Raw genomic sequence first — 18,812 nt, 5'->3', positions numbered from 1 at the left:
TCCGCGTCGCCGTTGCCAGGCAACGCTCCTGCTGGGGTCAAAGGTGACGGCGCGGTTCCGCTGCAGGGGGACGGCGTAAAACGTCAATCAAAGTCAGCGGCCTAGCAACCGCGGGGAGGGGCGGGGGAGCAGCCCGCCTCTAGCTGCCATGGAAACGGCGCCGGTGGGCAATAGCGACACCTCCCCGCCGGGACCCTGCCCGCCGGGACCCTCCCCTCCCCGCTAGCCCGATCCGCGCTGCGCCACCGGTCGGGACCCCCGCCCGGGCTAAGCCGAGGGGAAACAGTGAGGGTGTTGCCTTAGCACCTGAGTGTATGAAGAGACGCGGGGCGACGGCGGCTCCCGTGCGGTTCGACCCCCGCCTGGGCCTGGGCCTTCCCCTCGCGGGGAGTTGAGGGGAGCAGGGCAGTCAGGGCAGGGGGACTCTGTGCCGTCTGTGGGTGAGCCAGAGGGTTCCTCTAGGCAAGGAAGGAGAAAGCAGGTGTTCCTCGATTTCAAGAGGCATAAATCCAAAGATAAATTTTAAAAAATGGGAGGGCATACGATGGTATTGCACCTTAGACGAGGTATCACAAAGGGCTCCACTTTCCTCCTTTTTTAAATGAACAGCAGCAAAGAAAAATTATCTGAATTTCACTACTTACAATGTAATTTTTACACATCTAAGTTAGCTTGTGTGCTATAAATAAATGGATTATTTATACATTTTCAGCATTTGGATCACTCTTTGGGTGCTCATTTTGCTGAATCATGTACAGGCAGACAGATACCCATAAAATTGCTCCTGGCATATAAAATCTTGCAGTCTGGCTTAATACAAAATGCCATAAATAAGTAATGAGACTGTGCAGCTGCTTAGACAAATTTAATTTCTGTTTGACGTCTTCAGGAAGTTTAAGCTTTTATATGTGTGCATTATATAAATAAATATATGTGCACTTATGTTTAAATCCATTGGCACGTCATAAATTCTTGGATTTCTTTTTCATCCATTTCCTGTTAACTTCTAAAGAAAACACTGATCCTGGGACCGCTGCCTGCAACAGTCATCACCTGCTTCTGTCAAGAGAGATGTTTAGCAAGTGGTACAGCACACAATCTGACCCATTAGCTTTAGTTATGCTGCACAAAAAGCAGCTTAGATTCTTGAAGCTTAAACACCTCTCTTTGACGTGAATCAGGCAGAACACGCAGCAGTGACTGCAAACTTTTTGTCCACGCTGTCACCTACCACTGTGCCATAGTCTGATTTTCCCTACGGGAAATAGGAATTTCCAAGCTTTGTAAGCTCACTTAATCACAGATTTCTCTGGAACCCCGTGTTAATGTTTTATGTTACAGCTATTATCTGGCCGGTAAACAGTAGAACCACAAGCCAAACTCGTTCCACACGAGTCCGAGAGGCAATCTGAGACCATAATGAATTTCTGACACTGTCAGCCACAGCTGGATTCAAACCAGATGCTAGCAGCTGAGAGTCTCCTTACCCTATTAGGAATCTCCTAAGCCACCCAGCCTCCAGTCTTTGCCTGTCTTGACTGGAAATTATCAAGAAGGAAATCTATAGCTTAAGGAAATTCTTCCTGGTTCAGTAAAGTCTGGTGGGTAACTGTACTCTGCTTTGCTTTGTCTTGACCCCAATTACTAAACACCGATAAGGATCGAGAAGTAAGTGGTTGCATTATTTAACAAATGAAAGGTCAAAAGCGCTGCTATTCAGCAAGGTCAAAGGTTACCATCACTGTTATTAACCAGTTTGAAGGCAGTTTCTCCCATCCATTGCCATCTCAGTCTCAAACAAGGAGCCGCTCAGGGTCAGGCAGCCAGGAAGGAGGAAGTGGCACCAGGCATCACTCAGCTGGGTGGCTTTTCTCCCGGACCTCCTTCATGGAGGGAAGGTCCCGTGCCCCAGCAGTCCACAGCAGCTTCCCTCCCCTCCAGAGCACTCAGCAATCCTGCCCTTCCCCAGAGCAGCATAGATCTCTGTGTGTTAAATCGTTTCTGTTCATCCCCTTAGGGCTAGCATTCTTCTAGGTGAGAAATCAAACTTGGTTTCCCTTGCGCTCACCTTGAGCAAGGCTGTGAAACTTACAGAGGTATCTGCAGCATCAAACATCTTGAAATCCATGCAAGTTGCTGCTGAGTGTACAGTAGCTCCTGCATGCCCTGCACAGCTTTATAAAATATTTTTAAATGCCTTTAATGCTGTAGTCATAAGTGAGTTCACCTTCCTTCATGTTTGTTCATATACATCTCAAGGGAAAGAAAAATAGTTGTTAATGGTGTAAGTCACCATTTCTGCTAGTACAGATTAAGAAAGCTGCCCTCAAAATACTCTTGCAGGACAGCTCTAGTACCTTCCTTAGCAAGCATTAGGCTGATGCTGCTTGCAAGTTAGACTGCTATGCGTCATCCAAGCCTTCATGCGGTGGGGACAGTCTGCAGTTGGTTCTGATGCAGCAAAAAATAGCTGGGGGTTATTCCTCCCAGGTGTATTGAATATGATGTCTGATTTTCCTCCCAGTTATGTCAAAAGTTCAGGCTGTCTCTGACTTTAGAAATATTGCAGCTTTGAATCATTTTCCCACATGTAAGTCATTACTTTATAAGGCAAATATAATAGTAAAAGACAGTAAACAAGAAAGAAAAATACAGGGTTTTTCTCAGTAAGGAAGGCAACATAGATGGCTGCTTGACAGAGGAGATTGTGGATGACAAACAGTTGAACAAACTTGAAGAACGGCAAAGTGAAGCCTTGAGCAATGCTGATCATAAAGTAAGGAGCTGGAGCCAAGTAACAGTTTAACAGCAGGAGAAGAGACCAGGAGCGTCCCTGCCTGGTATAACACAAGCTCTTTCTGCTGTCTTGGAGATGGTACTAAACATGTCAAATCTCTGGGAATACTTTGACTGCAAACTGTTCAAAGAAAATGTCTTTTAGCTTGCTTGGGACAAATGCCATTTTTTCCTTTGGTGAGACCTGAGCTGGCTGTGTGCTGTCACTGGGAGGCTCAGAGAGGAAGGGGTGAAGGTACACTGCGTGCCGTGGGCTGGGCTCCTCCACATCTGGAATCCCCGCAGTAGCATTCTTAGGAACAAGTCAACAAGAAATCAGATTAGTAGGTCAGTATGGGAACAGCTGTGCTGAGATAAAGAGAAAATCTGTGGGATGACTGTGACAAGCCTTCCCTGGAAATTCTTTTTGGCATAATCCTTAGCAGGCAGTATGCCCACAAAAGTGGTTAATCTGCCCTAGTCAGGAAAAGACAGGCACAAGAGTAAAAGAACTTTGTCATTTTGTGAAATGAAGTTCTCTGTGTCTTTCATCACTTTTCTAATAGCATCTACCTTCCTGGCTGCTCTTGGCACAGAGGACAGGTAAAGAGTTTACTGGGGTAAGAAGTACCAATGTGCTGATTATATCATCTTGCCTCAGCATCACATGAGTAGCTGTGATTCTTCCAGCTGGCAACTGAACACTCACGTCTGTCTGAGTGTTTTTCAGGTACCCAGAGGGGTGAGATACAGCCTTCTGACCTTGCACCCACCATGCTGCCTGTCAAACCACTGACAGTCTGAGTAGGAAGACACTGTTAAGGAGTTCTGGGAAGGTCAAAACAGAGAAGCTCTGTAGGTGTAGTCCTGACCGTGGTTAGACTTCAGAAGTATTTAATGCATTGATATAGGTATTATCCACATTTCAGACTGCACATCATCCTATTGTCTTGGCACTAAGAGTTGATATATTCACAAATAACTAATACAGGGTTTTTTTTTTCCTGACATTCTAAGCAAGGCTAGGTACTGCATGAAAGATTGCTGAATCGTTTTGGTGATTCCCTGAAAGCAGCTGTTGACAATGGTGTGTGGTCTTTATGAGTTCATTATTTAGGACTGACACTTGTCACTACAAGCTGCAGTTGCTACAGCAAAATGGTGGAAAAGCACATCTTACAGTGGCAGGGACCTGAATGATTAAGGCTTTTCAGAGCCATGACCAAGACTACATATCACAGAGGAAAAAATCAGCAGCCATCAGTAAGCACAGTCTTGGTCTAACAAGGTTGAGTCAACTTGTCTTTGAAAGCAAGCCCAGCAAGTCAACAGCCTGGAGGTGGCTTGAGGCAGAACCTCCCTAAACCATTTAAGCACAGGGGCAACAGAGACCTGGATGATGCGTGAGAAAAACATGTGGTAAGCTGATGATGGAATGAGTGTTTCTGACCTATGGCCTGAGAAGCTGGAGCAGAAGCAAGGAGGTGGCTCCTGGGGAGTTCTGAGAGCAGAGGTGGACAATTCACAGATTGTCATTAACTAAATATGACATTTTAAGAAAATATCCTTCCTCGAGTAAGCGTTGCTTTTATCTAGGCAAAGCTTATTTGTGTTGGAGACATCTGTGTCTCTCCCTTTTCCAAATACTCAGAGACCACTTGGCTTCTTCTCATGTCCCTTTCTGTAGTGATTTCAATTTCCAAAGCTTTTTTCTTTTTTTCTTTTTTCTTTTTTTTTCCTGAGGAAGATGCTTCCCAATGTGAAATCTCTGTTCAATCCCAGCACCTGCTTAGAACAATTAACTTTTTAAAATGTGCAGGAGCCAGAGACCAATTCAGATTAGGTGGGTGGCTTCAAATGACTTCCTGTGCCCTCCAAGCACAAACATCTGGAGAGGTGATTGCATCCCTGTCTCTTGGGCACTGACTCTTGTCAGCAGAGTTCAGGCATCTTCTCAAGGAGCCTTTTGCCTTTGTGTGGATTCACTCTTCCCACCTGCTGCTGAACTACTTTGTTTGGACAACACAGCTGCGCCGTGCTGACACTTTTGTGTGGTTTCTTCTCACAGTAATAGATTGGAGCCAGGTAAATTAAATCTGAAAAGGGGAGAAAAAGAGGGTTCCCTGCACAGCCTCTGCTTCAGAGCATGCATGTGGCCCTCGCCAGCCAGCCTTGCAGTTCTGCTGACAAAGAAGGGTTTCCCTCATTTTTACTGGAAGACTGAGAAATATGTTCTTTCTAGTTCCAGAGAAAATGTTACTTCTCTGAAATTTCCAGCCTTTCTTTCCTGCCTGTGCTCAGTTCTGGGCAGAAGCTGAGGAAATCTGAGATGACCCAGGAGAAAGAAGAGCAGAGACCTCTGCCTAAACTGTTTGAATAGTTAATACCCTTTCCAAATACTGGCACCTGGGAATCCTTTAATGACTTGGATGGTGCTTTGCATAGACTGAATATCTCCTTTCAGAAACAAAGACTTATTATTATTATTATTTCTCTGTCTTAAATCTTAAAGCAGTTAAAAAGTAACCCTTTCTTCTAATATATTCCTGCCCTTGTGCTGGATATCATGAAGCCAAAGTGCTCTCTCATTTACTCTGATTTAACAACATGTGTAAGTCTAGCTTAGGACAGATACTTCAGGTTTATGTCAAAATTTCAATGAGTAGAATGTTTCCCTATTTATTTAGTAAAATCTTAAACACACACTGCCCATTCATAAGGGAATTATATGTGAAAAAATCCAAATATTAAATAGATGTGCACCTCCACTGTAGCTGTTGAAAAGCTAAGCAATTGTTTGCAACTGCAAGGAGAAGAGTTGTCACTGAAAGAAGTAATAGACCACCCTGTAAAGTGTGTTTTAGCCTCTGTGTTGGGGAAATAGTTTTAATCAACTGAACCTTTATTGACATTTCTTTATTGATAGAGCTCTGGTAGGATAAATTTTTCTTTCTTGTCTGCTTAGAGACTCTTGCTTGATCTAAAGAGAGAATGCAGTCTGTGGTTTTATGGGCATGCATGAAGACTCTTCTTAATAACCTGATCCAGAGTCATAATCCTTTGAAATTAATTTCCTACTGGTCTCCTTCTTGCCTTGATTTGTTTATCATTGTCTGCATCGCTCCCAAGACCTGATTAGCTCTATAAAATCATAATTTGTAGTCTTGACGCACACACAGCTTCTTGCAGAATCCATCCTTTTTTGTTTGATCTCTTTTCCAGTTCTCTGATCTTTAAATAACTGAAAGAATTAATAGCAAAGAGGGTGAACAAGCAAATGCTGCAACAAGCAAATGTAAAATGCTTTACATGAGCCCTACTTACACCTGTGGACTGTAAGTATGGAGAGTCACTCTGTGTTTGTTCAGCACCTGGCAGAATTAATTCTCACCCCAATCTCACTCATTGTCTTTAGTCCACATGGGACTATAAGTAGTGTCACATACAGTAATGATAATGATGACCATCAGCTTGCTTTCCTGCAGTAACTGTTATATTTGCCTTTGCTTCTACTGGCATCTACCTGAGCATTTCATGTAGCATTATGACTTTGCTTTAGTCCAGCAAGGTGTGGAGGACACTGCAGATCTGAGCCATGGAAGCTTCCTCAATGACCATAAGAGAAAGCACATGCCCAAACCCCACTGAGTTTGCCAATGCAGCAGCACAGCGCTGCGCCAGTGGGAAGTGGGGTGGGTCTCACACAGTCAGATGTTTGGGCTCTATAGGCAGCCACAGGGCAGTTTCATGCTCACAATAACCTTTGAGGCACACAGGTACATCCAAAATGTGAGGCCTGGGACTGTTTTCCATCTGGGAGGCCCAGATGTGCACTGCAGCCACATCCTGCTTCCCGTCAGCATGCAGCCCAGGGGTGGAACTGTCTGCCCTCTCTTCCCTCTCCTCCCTGCCATGCTTCCTGCTTTCCATTGGAAAGAAAACCTGGATTGAGTGGAATGGGTGCTGTGGTGGACTCCTGGTTTAGACAGTTATAGTGAATCTTCCAGTTCACCTCAGACTTATCTCAAAGCTTGACCTGGCACAGTACAGTCTCTGTGGGATGGGCTGTTGCCAACTTCTGAGCATCTGAGACATCTTGGGCTATAGCAGTGCTTTTGAAGCAAAATTCATTTCCCAGAGAATTACCATGAGGCAACCTCAAGCACTGTTTTTTTCACAGCTAGCACTTCTAGTAGGGGTAAGTTAAGGTGCAAATGTTTTGGGAGAGAGCACTTTGGGTCAGTACTGACTGATCTGTATGTCTAACTCCAGGACTTCTGGTTCTCTGTGTGTAAATGCTTAATCAGTTTCAAAATACAAACCAATTAAGTTTCCTTTTTGTTTGATCACAACTTTATTTTTGCTGCTGTTAACCCAGAATCACATCTTGGCAGCTTGAGATCATTACTCTGAAATGATGGGCTACAGCTGCATGAGCTTGGCTGAGGGTAGGTGAAAGCTGCATCTTATTTCAAAACATTACCTAATTGATGCAAGCAGAAATAGGAGCTCAGGTAGGCTAGTAGTTGTGTGTGTTGCTGCATGATTGAAAGAATTGTGCTGTATCTGGGCTAAAATATAGGTTTAGTGGCAGCCAGAGGATACTGATCAAAGCCTGGGTCTGGCAGAAGGGAATGGCAAAATTTCATAATTTTTTCTGAATTGGGATATCATCTGTAGAGAGCAAGTGAGGAGCCAATGGAACAGCAGTGGCAGAAACAGCAGTAAAAACATTGAGGTAAGGTCAAGTACAGTGTTTGATGTTTTTCATGGAGAAACAAAATTCTAAAAAGACAATATGAACTTGATAAAAAAGTTAAAATGGTTGTCAGGTGGCTACATGCTCTAAAGAGAAGGTGTAAGATAACACCGTGGGAGATGACAAGAACAGGACCTGGGCTTTGGTCATTGGGAGTACCTCTCTCCCAAGAAAGCTCACAGCTGCTCCATATTACTGACTAATGTGGACTCCTAAGGGGAGAGATGCCTCACAAATTTCTTGTTGTGAGAGCAGCACAGCATGGTTCGAACTCCCAAAGGACTTCTGGTTACAATTATATAACAGTGGTAAAGTCCATTGGACTGATTGCTTAAGCCAGAAGTAACCTTGGCTGATGACTAGCTCCCTTGTATGGTGTAGAAATCCTACTTTATAGGCATTCATAAATTTTGTACCCACCAGAGCACCCCCTCCACTCCTTCAGCATGTAGAAAGAACATCAAGGCTCTCGTTCCTACCCTGGAAGAATTGGTTTGGGAGAAGGCAGCAGGCAAGAAATCTCTTTTCTGTTCAGTTTACACAGCACCTCCTCAGGTGATATGAATAACTCATGAATAGTAGATCATTTCTGCTCTCCTCCTCTGCTTTTAAAGTGAGAAATTTAATGCTGATAGAACCTGAAGGTAGCAAGGGAAGACTTTATTTGTGATTTAATAAGTACTTAGGGTTTTAAAAATAATATTGTATAATGATTCTTTCTTCACAGCGTTCTGACTTTAGAAAAGACCTAGGGTGGATCAAGGAACCTCTCTCTTAGGTGCTGTTCTGTTCCAGAAACCAATGTGAGTTGTGTTCAGTGGGCAACTCCTGTCGATATATTTTTATTTAATTATTTTATGTTACAGCGGCTGGCTCAAAAAAATAATGGGTCTAGTGAAGGCAGTCGAGACAGCAGGGCTGTGAAAGTAGGGAGCAGGCAAAGGAGCAAATGTGGATTTAACTAATCTGATTTTGTACAGCAAAAGCTTGGTAAACAGTGCCCTCTTTGTGTTACGAAGAAGAACGCATGTCTCGGAACCTTGTCTTGCTGTTGCAAGAAGCAAAATTTTGGCTTAGCAGTATGTTGAAGGGATGCCAGCCATTCAGCCCGTCCTGCTTAATCTTTGTGTGTTTGAAAATCCTGCGCAAGTCAGGGCTCCTCCAGCCCAAAGTGGAGACCACAACAAATATTTGAGCATAGACTTCTGTGTCCCCACAGGGAGATCTATCAGACGCAGACACACAAACTTTTGCCAGCAGCAATAAAAATTATCTTTGACCCTTTGTAGGAGCATCAGAACTGTACTCGCTCTAAATGCTGTTTGAATGCATTTAAAAGGCCCTTGGAATCTGGACCCTCTGCAGGACCTAACTACAGGGATACAGTGAGATCCTCACTTTATATTCCCCGTGTCTCTGCAAGAGTCCAGCCAGGCTTGTCACAATCTGCAACAGTCTCGTTTCAGCAGCAGAAAGAAGCTGGGTCTTCTCGGGACCCCTCCTGTTTGAAAGAAACACAAAACACGGAGGTGCTGGGGGCTAAGAGCAGAGGTTTCATGACGTGGGACAATACAAAAATTCCAGTGCTCAGGAGCAAACCTGCTTGGGAAGGATCTGGAAGTAGCCTTATTCCCCAGCGGGGTGGAAATCCGTGCAGCAGTCAGACTGTGCTAGGCGTCAGGGGATGCAGTGGCTGCCGTGCCCGGGGGGTGCTGCCCTCAGGGTGCTGCCTCGGCCCCTCACAGTTCCGGGAACTGGAGGAAGAGGCTGCCAGGAGGAGCAAAGAAAACACAAACTGCATAATCGGGAAAAGGAGATAAACTGTGCTGAGTGGCAGCTGGACTTTAGAGAATGGGCTGTGTAAATACCCCGAGGGCCTTGTGCATCATCCCTGGGAGGCAGGTCCCCAGAGATGGGCTCAGCTGGATCATCACCACTCCACTCTGGAGGTATGTTTACTTCTGCTCAGCCTTCAGTGTTTCCTGTGAGAACATTCCCCTGCTCATAACCAATGTATGCTGACCTTCCAACAAGCAGTGTTTCCTTTCTGTGTCTGTACACATCTGTCTGTGCCAGAAAAAGCCTCCAAATAAATTATTTACCTCTCATCCTCTTCTAGGCACAGAGGGCAGAGGTGCAGGCCAGCCCTTCTTTTCTCAGTGTCAAGTGTGGGGAGACCAGCCACCGAATAACAGGGTTCTTCACTTTGTCTTTCATGCTTGGGTGGCATACAATGTCTTTCTCTACCTGTATGTTCTAACACTGGAAGCAGGTTGTGGAAAAAACTTGCCTGGCATAATTTTAAGTAGCATGTAAGCTGCCAATGCTATGCTGATACTGTTGCAGAGTCCAGGATGGGTAGCTTTTGGAAGAGGAATGCAATTTGCCAGCACAGTGAAGTTTCAGTGCCTGCTGTTAATGTTACTTCTGGCTGTAGCTGTGCACACCATCATTAGATGAATATTTAACAAAAGGTATCACCAATTTGCCCTTATAATTTAGGCTTAGGTCCTTTTTGTGTCTGCTGTGTCCCTTTCTTTTTCTTTTCTGTCCTTTGCTGTTCTTTCCCTGCCCTTTGTCTGTCCTTCCCCGGGACCTCCAGCAATCTGCTTTGTTACATTCACACCCTGCACTTCACTTGTAGTGATGGACTTGCCAGTGCTGGAGGCACACAGCAGGTTGGGCACTGGCCAATGTAATCTCCAGTGATCTTGGAAACAAGAACTGACCCCAGCCTGGAGCTGTGGGTGTCCTTATGGGACTCTGCAAAGACCCCACAGAGCAAGGACAGCAGAAGGAGAGGAACAAGCTGAAATTATTTACTGTGAAACAGTTGCTTTGTAGAAGCTGAGGTTTGGATCAGAAGACCAGTGCTGTCAAAGCAGTGCTTAGGTGCCTTCCAGCTCTGCTTGGTGCTTGGGTTCTAGCTGTTGTAGCAGTGAGATGTATGGTCTTCCAACCAAATCCTTGGGCTGTCTTCCACTGTCCCTAAGATACAGTTTCCACCCTCCTCTTCCATGCTTTTTGTTACCTGTCATCACCCAATATCTGGTTCAGAGAAGGAGCTGTCTAAGAGAAAACTTTCAGTGACCGATTTACTCTAGGAGTATAAGAAACTCTTCCTACTACAGTCCAAACCAACAGCCACACCAATAGATACACCCTGCTCCCTGACACAGATAATGTCCCTGCTCTGAGAAACTATCAGTCTGATTTAGAGATGAAAAATGGCAAGAGACAGCAGGGAAGAAGAGGGATCTGTCCACCCTCTGAAGTATGCACGTTGCTTAGTGTGTTTATTCCATACAAATGAAAAGGAATTGGGGATTAACTGTTGCCTTTACTCTGGAAGTGAGATGCAGGTAGTAGGAACAAACCAGAGAGGAAAACAGAAAGGTAAAGAAGGAGCTTGGAAGTTCAGAAAATGAGGTGAAAGTGATTAATTGCAGTGATTCCTGGGATCCACATCTGAATTTACAGTTCCACTCCCTTGTTCCCTAAGATCCATACAATGTCAGTTAAGGGTCTGAGTCATCTTCTTATTTATTGGGTGTTGGTGATGCCCACAGGCTCTAAATGAGAACAGATAGTTACTTGCATTTACTGCTGTACCCAGGAGCTTCTGCTGTGCATGAGAATGTAATTGTTCTAGGAACACAAACAGAAAACACAGAAGCCCAGGAAAAAGCAAAGTCGCTTTCAGTCTAAGTAGGTAAAAGGAAGAGCTGGAGAGAGAAAGCATTATCACCTCCTTTTCATGGATGAGAACTAGAGCATTAAGAGATCAAATAACTCGCCTAGAGTCAGAGAGAGGGTGGGCTAGGAAGTGAACCCAATCCATCAAGACCCCTCGTTTGCAATTCCATCTCTTCTTTACTTAAGGACCCTGCTCCACTCGTGCAGGGAATGTGATAATTTAGCTACCAGACAGTAGTCTGAAAGGAAACATAGAACTCCTCATTAATATGTAATTTAAGCTGTAGTTTTTATAAGGTATAAGAAATAAACTCTGGATTTTCTGTAAGAACGGATGCTGCTAATGACTGGTATGCAATTCCATGGATCCATGAGAAGGACTCAGTGTATTTCTTTGTTCCTTCTCACTTGCACCTATGGCTTGCCTGAAACTTATAGGAGGAGCAGTAGCCACCCAAATACTAACAGTAATGTATTAGGACAGAAAATCAGGGGAACTAAAGACTTAGAATAAATCTCTGTTTTGTGCTTACTAATTTCAATAGTAACTGTCTCAAATATCCTCTTGAAGAAAGCCTGTCTGGAAGTTGCTGAGTGGTGGGAAAGACAGCTTGTTTTTCCAGAGGCTGAAGTGATTGCAGCCACTTGTTGTATTGCAGGTGGGCAGTGGGCAGGCAGCTGGTGGCTCCTGTGAGCCCATCAATTTGCCACTGTCATCACAGCTGTAGGAGACCCATTCCTGCATCCTGCCCTCTGTAAATAGCAGCTCATAACCACAAAGCACCAATCATCTCTAGTCCAGCATCAGCTCAGGGAGCCAGAGAGCTGCTTGCTGAAAGCTGCCTTCTGTTTGCTTGAAGATGTGTCAATATTTACTGAGTGAGGCTCCACTTTTGCCCATCTGGAGCATGACAGCTTTGCCACTCTTGCACTCAGTGGCCCTATCTTCCAGCATTAACATCAGGAGGTGATGAGTGACCAGGCTGGCCTGGTAAATGAGAAGAGATCTGCAAACAGAGAACAACAAACACTTCCTGGGGGGCTCAGGACACCTGCTGAGAAAGATGTTGGGGTTTTTGCAAGGATCAGGTAGCATACAATGCTGTATCAGGAGAGACACAGGAAAGGTGCCATTGGTGGTGCTGGGTGCTGGGCAAGGTCTAGCTGTGACCGGGGTACATGGGGAGCTGTTAAGGTGTCCCCATGGAGCAGGCATGGTGACATCTCAGAGCTGTAGCCACGATGCTTCTCAGAGCCTTGTGCATGAAGCAGCCTGGAAGATCTGTCCTGGGCACTCCCAGAGATGCAACAGCAAGGATAACCCCATCTCCTCTTTCTGGGTGTGCAGGAGATGGGGGAGGCAGGATCTGTGATACAGTTGTGGGAAAAGTGTCATCAGGGACTGGGAGGCCATGAGCTTCACTGCAGGGTTAGAGCTGCAGTTCCTCTGTTATCAAACATGCTTAGGTGAGCCATTATATGCAGACAAAATCAAGAGGCCAGTATAAGTCTTCAAGCTTAATTCTCTGGGATTTCACAGCTATTTGCAGGTACTATAGTGGCAGGCACATTACAATGTTTGAATTTGGCTGGAGCTTACTGGTGTGTTCTGCCCCGCATTAGGCAGACAATGGCTCCCAGTGGTGGGGACTGGCAGAAGGGAAGGATCAGTAAACAGTAGGAAAGGCTTGGAGATATTGAGGGAGAATATTCAAAAAACAGATAAGCTGTTCAGTTTGGGCTATTTCTTCTTGGTTATTTTTTTTTCATCCCTCTCCATCAGGACCATCTCAGGAAAGATATTTAACTGACTGAAGACTGGGTCTTTCTGTACTGTCTAAATGACACAAGTGCATAAGTTCTCCAGAAGCTGGCTGAAGCACCGCTGCAAATCCCTCAGAGCAGATGTCAGTGTGGGTGGAAGAATTTCTCTGAGAATTTAGAAAAAAAAGAGAGGATGTTATGAGGAGAGGGAGTCCAGCCATTGTATGATTAAGTGGTGGCTTAATACAGCAGAATGTAGAATAAGGGAGGCAGAGTACTGAAAGATAATAAAAGGCAGGAAAAAGAAATAAAAATGGGGAATAACCCAGCTTATGCACTGAGTGAGCGAGAGAAAAAAAGTTTTGGTAGCAGATCTGTGTATAGACTCAGGCAGCATCAGTAGCCTGCTCTGCCTTTCTGATGGCAGCTTTGAATCATGAATGGCTTGACATGGCTTGGGAATAATGAGCCAGTGGTTCAGACCTCCTGTCTATTGTGGATCAGACGGTTCACCTCGGTGGGCCCTGCATGCCACCAATGCTTTTATCTTATGATCACTGAGGTTCATTGAAATTAATTTTTACAGAAAGGTCGCCCCATGAAACCATCTGCCACAGCAGAAGAGGGTACCAGCAGGGCCATACTCAGTACTGTCCTCTGAAGAGCAGTGCAAGGCTCCAAGGATCCCAGCCCTGCTACCTTAAGCTAACAGAGCCTGGGGCAGACAGCAGCTGCACGGAGCTGCCTCCCAGGAGCAGAGTGGACAAGATCAGCCAACATCTGTTCTCCTTTAATCCGTTGTTCCTTCATGTTTTGGTGTAGCACATCTGTGCCTAATGAGCTGCGTGCTCTGGCGCATCCCCAGCGCGGGGCGGTGGTTCCTGGGGCAGGCGGTGCTGCCCGGGCTCAGGAGATCTCTGAGGCCAAGATGTGTCAGGAGACACTGAAGGCTACAGGCTCAAGTGTGGTTCTGATGACTCAGCTCCTCCTGCCCCTCCATACTCAGCAGGATTCCCAGGGTTCACCAGACCCCATCAAGAAGAAAGATGCATGCAAGTAGGTTCCCCTCCATGTCCCTGCTTCCAACTCTTTTGGTTACAAGGGGTTCATCTGAGGACAACCGCTGGGGCTTCCCTCTGCTCACACTGCATGACACAGCCAGTGTCAGCACCTGCAGGTCTGCTCACCTGGAGCCACTGGCACTTTTTACCTTCATGCATGTAACATTGGACATACTTCATTGCATCTAGAGAAATGGAAAAGGGGGAATAATGTGCTACCAGCCTTCCACAAAGGCCTTCTGCTTTTTCAGCTCCCACCACTGCCTCCAAAAATTCACTGCAACCCTGGGAAAGGAGCCAAAGAGTCTCCTGCTGAGAAAAACCCTCAAAGATACTCTGTGGCATCTTTCTCCATTTAACCCCCTGCTGAAGGAACTGGAAAAGCAGCATCCAGGGCAGCAGCCTGGAGGGTGAAGGCTTCTTCTGATAACAGAGGGTTTAAACAGATTTCAGGAGGGGATATGGGGTTTTTTCGTCAAACATTGTATGAAACTCTATGTAACTTCATTCTGTCTTGAATGGGGTAATGAATGAGAGGGCAATCTTGGTTGCCTTCCACCTCTGAGCCTTTTGAAACCCCAGGGCCAGGATCCATGCAAATGTCTGTTGTCCAGGAAATCACCAGCAAGTGGAACATATACAGGACTGAACTTCACTGAATGAGTGAGGCACCAGCTTCTGCACAACAGGAGCAGTGATGATGGTGATACCACACAGGGAAGAGCTGTTCAGATGGAAAAGAAATGTCAGGAATATGCAATGGGACAGATATCGGAGGCCAGCAAACCCAGAGCATGTCCAAAGGATTGTGAAATGACCTTTCTCCATGTCCTTCTGTAAGACAAAGCTGGCTGGATCTATATTCCCAAAACTCAGAGCAAGGGAGGATGAATAAAGTGTTGAGGCCCTAAGCAGAAGGGGCTGCTGGCTTCCAGATTTCCTAAACATAATTTCACTCTGACCAGTGTGTCTTTACTTTGGTGGATGTGTCAAAGGGGGAAAGAATGGAATAACAGCACCCTGCAGCTAAAGTAAAAGCAAGAAAACACCTGGAAGGCTGAGCAGCTGCCCTGCTCACTCATCCAAGAGACAGGAGCCAGCAATGGCTGTGACCTATTCATGATGCAGCAGCAGATATTTGGATATGTTTTCCTGTCCTCATCTCTGTGTTAGGGAGAGGATGCTGGACTTTCTCGCACCTCCTCCCTCAGGGTTGGTGCAGCAGGGAGGGGCTGTCATGGCTGGGGAGCACATAGAGCTGTGCAAAATACTACTGTTTCAAGGGCTCAACCCCGTTTTGTTTTTTTCTTTCACACTCACAGCAGCTTTATTTCCCAGCAATCAGTGAAAACGGTATGATGAAACCAAACTAACCTCTCTGACTGCTTCTCCCAAGAAAACAGCCTATGGGCAACAACTCTACAAAGCCAGAATGGAGCTGCCAGGAAAAACAACACTGTCTCCTAACAGTCACTTCCCCTCCAGACAGGGGGACCTCTGCCATGTCTTCCAGAACAGAACAGTTTGTACCTCCCTCTTCATGTCACTGCACAGGTCAGGTACTTCAATGCATTATCAGATCCACATTGTGTGGGGCTTTGCAACAGTGGAACCTAAGGGTAGGAGATATTAGAAACCATCAAAGAACAATAAACACTTCAATACTGGTCTTCTTTCCCCTTCTCATCCTTGGCTCAGAGATACCCAGTTTGGGAACCTGCAGATGATATGGGTGAAAAACAGGGTTTTACATTGCCAAGAAAGCCATGGGCTAGTGCTTTCTGTTGGAAAATCACTTTGCCTTTTTTCTTAACAATTTCTTCTTACAGTCTTACATGGTCTGGGACACGCTCTGGGTCCCAGCTGCTGGGACTGGATGCATGTGGACCATTTGGGCACAGAGTTTGCCACGCTATCCAGAAGACAGAAAGAGAAATTTGTCTTCTTTACTGGGAACCAGTGGTTCTCAAGACAAATGAACACTCACTTGGTTTTCTTTCCCTAAACAGAGACCCAGGCTTGAATTAGTATTAAAGTCAAAACAAAAGCTGTTTGCTTTTTGATAATTAATCTTTAATGGGAAACTGAAAACAGTAGACTGTGAGGATAATGCCCTATTGGAGATGGTGCATTATTCTGCCTCCAGGGTATGAGATATGCATATATTTCAGTGTTGACTCCTCAATTTCAGGGAAAGGATACTGCTTCAGACTGTAGGAAAGGGATTAGGTTAGCCATATTTGCAAATAAGCCCTCTGAGAGGAGACAACAGCTTTGCCCATCTTTTTTTTTTCTTTTATTGAAAACCTGTCATTATTGGTAAAATCTAGTCCTATAATGGGACTGCTAGAAGACTTAGGATTTTCTTAAGTAGGGGATCTGGGAAGGGAAGGAAGGGTTGTTTTCTTTTATTTCTTTCTGCTTCAAGTCAGTTTAGTTATTTGAGCTCAGTTTGCTTCCTAAATTTTCAGGCGCCGTCACACTTAGGGCATTCCTACCACAGCATCAGTGTTTAATTGCAGCATAGCAACTGTGGATAAACTCTGACAAGGATGAAGTAACAGCAAGACAGAGACTTCCAGAAAGACCAGTCAAGTGTAGTCAAGGGCTTGAGCAAGCTTGTTAGACTACACTGCTGTGGCTTCATTGCTGCTGACATCCCAGCTACTTGGAGCTAGATGAGTCTGGTGGTGCAGCGTTCCCCTCTTCAACTGCATTTTGAATAAGGAACATCTTGCAGATCCTTCTGCAAAGTCCTTGTGTAATTTGGGCACTTTGCACATTGTAAAGGTCCAGAATTGCTCCTTTTTCCAGGGCTCTGCAGTGGCCCCAAATCACCCTGAAGCTTTTGGCTCTGCACTTTTTAAGAAAATGAATCCCAAATCCTGTGCCACTGAGATGCAAGTCTACAGCTGCTAATGATTTCCCCCCAGGATTAGCTGAGCTCCCTCCACTTCCATCTACCAGCCAAACACATATGAAAATTCTGGACAGCTTTCTGTATTTGCAGGGAGCTCTGTGCAAAAACCTGGTTTTCATGCTGATGTGTTCCAAGGACTGGTGTGTCCTCATCAGTAATTAAAGGAAGTGGGTGGACAGAGAGGGAAGAATGGGAAAGCCTGGGATGGGAAGGTTTGAATTGGGGTGCTGGGTGAATGACTGACAGAAGGGGGAGAGGGCAGAGGGGGAAATGGGGAAAGAGATGGCTCTCAGCTATGCCTGTGTCCCTCAGACCTCACCAGCAAGGGATATTGAGAAGGAAACAGAGCAAGAGAGATGGGTTGGTGAGGAATAGGAACTCCAAGACCTGCACAAAAATGCTCACCCAGTGCCATAGGGGAGCTGGATATGGCAGAGGTGCAGACTGGGCTTCGACAAGCAGATGGGAGGTGCCACCCCTGTACTGTCTTGGTTTGTAACTCTTACTTGATTGAGCACTGCTAACCCGGGCAGGCTGGCAGCTCCTGACAAGTGATGGGCTGTGCCTCTGCCTTAGCAGCATTTTACTGTGTTGTGCTTACAGGGGCACTCAGTGCCCCCCCCCCCCCCCGTGAGCATTGCATAAGCTTTCCCCTTCCTGAGCAGAGGACGGATGCTGACCTACCCGAGTGCCACGGCTTTAGCTTTGCAGCTTAGCTCTGCCTTCAGCACTGGCACAGTGTGATCCTGCCAACTATGTACGCTCCCAGGCTACTAAATCCCTTCTTTGGAGAGGCTCGGGCAACAATTAGGGCTTGCAGTGCCACAGCTCTGCCAGCTTACCCAAAGCATCCAGCTCACTCTATCCTATCTTCCTCTTCCCCTTACTGAGAGATTCCTTGTACCTCTCTTCCACCTTGTAAGGCAGCTGGGGAGGGCTGCCTGCCTCTGAGGAGGGACCAAGCTGGGCTGCTTCCATCATGGCCATCCTGTGGGCTGTTAGAGGTGCTCAGTTGTCAACAGTGGATGGTGCCTGGTTCTCAGTCCCTTTGGGTCTATCCCAGCCCACCCCCTCACTACTGGTTCATTAGCACTGCAAACACTTCATCACCCACTGCCCTGAGGCTCTGCCAAAGTTCTGCTGTGGTGGACAAATCCACACAGTGAAGAAGCCAAAACTGGACTGCAGGGCAGGCAAGGCTTCTGTGTCTCCTTTCTAGACCTGACTGCACGTGTAGGTGGCACTTCATGTGAATACTAAAAATTCAGTGCTCTCTTCTACACCTTGTTCTAGGGACCAGCTCAGTGTTTTCCCAGACGAGGATGCCTCCACTCCCTTCCCTACCAGAAAAGTAATTCTCCAGAATTGGAGCAAATGAAGATGAGCCCCATGGGCTGCTTCTAACCACTGTCATGCCCAACCAAGGACCCAAACAGATGCTTCCTTAGAAAGGCATGGAAAAGTGGAAAAGTTGCTCTGGACTGAAATCATTACTGGTCTAGAGCAATCACAAAAAAATGTCATAGGCTAGCAAAGAATCAAGCTCCTTCTTGGGACTTTATGTATTCTGAAAGTTGTGGATGGGGGAGAACAGCTTGGATTTCCTGGGATTTCTTGTACTTTTCTTGGAAGAATGACTTCTCTTTTTCGAAGAACTGACTTTATGGTATCCCTATCTTCCTGCCCCCTAGTGGGTGCTTCACTCACTAGCCATCTCCTGACTGTCCCACAGACTATGAGCTGTTCTTCTTGACTAAGAGTCTCTGTTCTGGCCCATCCTATGCTTACCCTTGACACAGCCTTCATCTTTCATTAGAGAACCTGAATATTAGTCTCT

This window comes from Calypte anna, chromosome 3 (assembly GCF_003957555.1).
Source record: "Calypte anna isolate BGI_N300 chromosome 3, bCalAnn1_v1.p, whole genome shotgun sequence".
NCBI classification, from domain to species: Eukaryota; Metazoa; Chordata; class Aves; order Apodiformes; family Trochilidae; genus Calypte; species Calypte anna.
This window is presented reverse-complemented; position numbering follows the sequence as displayed.